At 43.5% G+C, this 5,038-nt stretch overlaps 1 non-coding gene across 1 annotated transcript; it reads right to left on the minus strand.

Annotated features, from left to right (window-relative positions):
- Positions 1-577: 577 nt before the first annotated feature.
- Positions 578-685, minus strand: LOC129063976 (U6 spliceosomal RNA). Its single transcript, XR_008528409.1, has one exon. It is a non-coding gene; the product is annotated as a U6 spliceosomal RNA (small nuclear RNA).
- Positions 686-5,038: the final 4,353 nt, after the last annotated feature.

Below are 5,038 nucleotides of genomic sequence, written 5' to 3' on the forward strand. Positions count from 1 at the left end.
GGATGCAGCTCTGGGAGTCTGAGGGTGCAGGTCCCCAGGCGTGACACACAGGAGGCGCCATCAAAAGCACCTCAGGACATCCACCGCCAACCCACCCTTTCTCCTTCTCTTTTACATCTGTAGGTCCCATTCAGAACCTCCTAACTCTTCACCACAGTCCATGTATAAACCAAACTGTTTTACGCAAGGATTTTTTTATAATGCAATAACAGATTTATTTGTACGCACAACAGCGAAGGAAAGCAGTCTCCTGTCAAATGGAAAAGATCAAGGTTCTTTTTCTTTTTAAATCCTCACTTGAGGATATGTTTATTGATTTAGAAAGGGAGGATGGGAGAGAGATGCCTCAATCAATTGCCTCCTGTACGTACCCCTATGGAGACTGAACCCGCAGTCTTGGTGTGCGCCCCAACTGGGGATCCAACCTGCTGCCTTTTGGTGCACAGGACGACACCCTAAGCAGCTGAGCCACAGGCCAGGGTGGAGGTCCGGATTCTGAAGTAACTGACTTTGGGACCTACAGCAACGGGAAGACCTGCTTGTTGATCTCAGATGTGATGTCTCTTTACCTGACACTAAAACTGCAGAACGCTTCACATGCTTGTGCATCATCCTTGCACAGGGGACACGCTAACCTCACCCTGTGTTGTCCCAGCTTTAGTATATGTGCTGCCAAAGGGAGCGCTGGAGTTGGAATTTTGAGGCTGACCACACAATATGTTACAAGGTTAATTGGGTGTTATTCTGAATTTCAGAATCCTAGGGGGCTGGGCAGGGTCACTGGACATTGGCGGTCATGAAACAGGGTTAGTTTCCTTAGAAAAATCTGCAAGTTACTTGAATCCTTTCCCAGGTTACATAATAGCCACATTTCAAATGATCTTATATCCATTTCACTTGGTTCATAAAATTTCTAGTGGAGTCACAGTTTACGCATGGGAAACATTTTCATTTATCGAGGTCCTTTTCTCTTAATCATTCCCATGTCTTTTTATTTTTTTCCTCTCTCAAACCCAAGCCAAATAACAAGAGGGCAATCCAGGACAAACTCGGAAAACAAACATTCATTTAACTAGTCCGTTACAGTGCTTTCAGATACACAGATTTATGTCATAGTTCATCCCCTACCACAAAGTTTGGAATTTAATGGAAAGTTTAAAATGCAATAGCACTTTAAAATATATAATGATGTCTATAAATTAGATTTTTTTTTCCTTCACTTTACTCTGTGCACCACCTGCTTCATGGTCTTTACCATTTTTTCCTCATTTCTTTTTTAAGACCTTGTTTCTGAACTTAAAAATGTGGTGATCTAAGATGGCGGTCAGAACAAATAAATACAGCCACAAATGGTAGAACAGAATTATTTTAACTGAGTTCCACAGCAGAGCTGCGGACGACACAGTTGTTTGCAGCTACAGCCTACAATTCTCCTTACCAATATTCAGACATATTTAACTTGGTTAAATCTGCATTTTTCTCTCAGTGCTTCGACACCAGATGCTTGGCCTGGAAGGCTCCTTCAGCTCCTCTCTGCTTGGCCTTTGGTTTCCAGAGACATGGACGTAGCTGTTTCTGTTTTTCTCTGCTCATCTCTGACTCCACCTCTCTTTCTGATTCGCGTTGTAAACCCTTGTCAAAAACAGTCTTGATCCAATATCACTCTGCCCAACACCGCCAATGCTTAATGCATCTTAGTATTATTTTGGCCACCATGGGATCAAAATATGAACTCAAGAAAGGGATATATTAAAATTCTTTCTCTGTCCTCTCACTTGGCACATGAAGAGAAAAAGCCTGAGAGAGTAAGTGATTTTTCCACCTACGGCAACTTAAACATTTAGTGCCCTCGATATATCCACTTACTCAGCATTCATCAAACATTCATGCAGTACGCAGACTGATTCAGCAAAGAACCATATTTTTATCCTGATTTCCTCAATGCCTAGCAATGTACCTTGCTGTCCAGTGTGTGTGAGCGACGCTGATTGGATGAATACGACGGGTGAGTGACCAGATGCTTGTGAACTCTTCTGGGAGTCCAAAAATGGCCACAGTCTTGTATTATAACCCAGCAGTAGAGGCTCCTCCCAAATCTCAAAATGAAGACGCTACGGGTTGGGAACTGGCTTGGAGAGGAGTGCTCGGTTGCTGATTCAAACCTGCATTTATATAGAAAACTGCCTTTCCCTATTTCAGGTCGGTTTAAAGAGCTGGACAGGGCGGAAGGCTGCTGTCCTCCGAGCCGGCCTCCAATGCAACCGCTGCCCGTGGCGAACCCTGCGAAGAGCCACGTCTCCAGCACCTGTTACTTGTGTTCGTTCATCCAGTACACACTCCAGACTGTGTGTATCGCCGGGGGGAGGGCTCCCAGCCTGCGGGGCCACGAGCTCTAGTTTCCTGGGTCGGTATTTGGTCTGCCCGGCTTTAAACACAGACTTGACCACTTACTGCCTGTGTGACTTGGGTGCGTTACTCAGCTACTTTATGCCTCTATTTCCTGATGGGTAACGTGTGCATAATTACAGCATCTGCCTCATGGGGCTTTTGTGAAAAGAAAATGAGCAAATACTTATGAAATGCTTACCCAGTGTGTTTCTTTACTGAAGAGAATGACATCTGTGTTACATATGTGTGACCACAGCGCTCTCAGCATGCAAGGGATGCAGAGATTTCTTAGGAAACAGTCTCGCCTTCATGACATTTTAACCTGTAACCTCATTATAGTCTGTCCTACGTATGGTCTAACCTTCTGTGTGCAGATTCCATTTTCTTAAAAGACATACATTTATTTATAAATATTTACATTACTACTTATAGATTATACTCTTACCTATATCACCTATTTAGTAGAAAATATAAATTAGTTATACACTGGATTTCCACTCATTTGGCTGCTTTATTTCTTTGAAGATTACTGCGATTTATTCTTGAGCTGAATCTTATTTTTGCTCCTGAGCTTCGCTGCATGATACTGAGAGTCATGCTCAGGATATCGGAGATAGAACCCAAATGGTAGTTTCCAAATTAAGTCTCTAGTTTCTTGGAAACACTGTAATTTTTCTTACAAGCTACTTGCTCTGTCAGGGTCCTTGCCCTTGGAATTAATCATAAGATCTTCTCAAGTAGACATTTTATTATTCATTGTCTTGAAACACTTAATGGTGGATTTTCTGGGGATTTCTAGCAGCGGTGTCTCCTTATCGGCACTTTTCGCTCTATAATTATCTAATTTCTTCACAAGCCTCTTCCCAATAGAGTTAACAACCTCGCTCATTTTCCAAGGGCTATATTCTTTAGGGATATAACTATACAGGTACCCACAGATATGACATGTATCTTGATGTTCCTATGCTGATAAATATATTTTTCCTACTTTCTCTTCAACAGGTTCAGAAAACTGTAATTTATCCATTCTGGATCATAGGCAATGACTTAATAGCTGTCATAATTCTGCCACAATTTGGGCCCGACGTGTTGCAATATTTAATGACGTCTGGTCCAATTATAATATGGGAGTGCTACACACACAGACGGGCAAAGGAGATCGTAGAACGTCTAACACAGTAGCAGGCTGGCAATTGATGCTGACGGCCCTGCCAAATGGTAGACTGGAAATTCTTGGAGCCTCTTCATAGCCTTCCAGTTCTTAGCTGTTTGCCCATCTGAGTCATTTCTAGATATGATTAGGGAGACGTGGGGTTTACATGTCTCCACAAATTTATCAATACAACAACTGCGTGTTAAAATGGCAGGTTTCTTAAAGCAAATTTAGGCTCATTCCAACTCTACCCTTTAAATATGTCTGGAAAATAAAAGATACAGTAAAGATAAACGTAATAGTGCATGTGTCGTTTTAAACGTTTGCTTAAGATGGGGAGTCTAATGCGAGGCTTTACATTTTACGAAAACGATCCTCCGTTGTTTGGATAGAAGTGAGCATGAAGCATTATGTGGTCAAACGTGGAAGCACTTGGAAGAGCACCTCTGCACAGAGTGAGTGGTCCATGAACACTGTGAAAGCCGCACAGACTCTGTCGTTGCATACGTATCCCTTCCTGTTCCATGTGATCAGTTTACATGTGATTTGTGTTCTTACCCTACAAATATTACGACCCCAGAACTGACTTAACTGCTTGTAAACCATTTTCTATGTAAAATTTTCTGCTTATCTCACAAAAATTATTTTATAATTGTGTTCCTGTAAAGATTCGTTACGTTATTTAACAAATACTCACTGAGTACCTACTATGGGTCAGGGGCTACACACCCTTCAGAAGTCTTTGCCCTTTAGAAGCTAATGATCTAGTGGTGCAAACACACAGTAACGTCGCAGCAGAAAATGTTAAGATAGACTCATTTACATGGTGCAATGGCAGTACATGCGAGGGCTAATAATAATATTTGGGAGGGGAGAATATAGAGACTTTTTGAAGGAAATGACAAAAGTGCTAAGACAGGAAGGATAAGGAGGGAGCCCACTGTGCACACTGCCCCTCAACTCACAGGTCAGTGATGGAGAGTCCAGTGGCTGGAAGTGAACCACGTGCTTGTTTGTCTGCTTAACTCGCCCACCGCAGTCTCCTTCCTAGTGTTACTAATCCAAGGTCCTTGTGCTCAAGGCTTTGAAAAGCCAAACCTTAAGATGTCAGAGTCTAGATTAAGGGATGATTTACTGAATGAGAAGGCACCAGTGGAGAAGATGGCGGACCCAACCCTTAAAGCCGTCAGAAGAAAATATAGATTCAGGCTTCTCTTAGGTCATGGGAAGGGGGCATGGGAGGGGCTGTCTTCGAAACAACACTCAAGCCACGAGCAGAGTCCCCCGAATGATTAGTGCGTACACGTGCAGGACCAGGCAGGAGCTGTGAGCCCAAAGGCCGCGGGAACAAGGCAGGCTGGGACGAGGTAAGTCAGTGGGACCGGGAATTCCCTCGGGTACACTTGCCCACCCACGGTGGTGACACAGGCAGGGAGACGCAGCGTGCACCAAGTCCCCGAGGCTGCGACCGCCTGCCTGTGTCCAGGGGAGAATGTT

The sequence above is a fragment of the Pteronotus mesoamericanus genome, unplaced genomic scaffold, assembly GCF_021234165.1.
Source record: "Pteronotus mesoamericanus isolate MK-2021 breed Mesoamerican mustached bat unplaced genomic scaffold, CSHL_Meso_final scaffold_99, whole genome shotgun sequence".
NCBI classification, from domain to species: domain Eukaryota; kingdom Metazoa; phylum Chordata; class Mammalia; order Chiroptera; family Mormoopidae; genus Pteronotus; species Pteronotus mesoamericanus.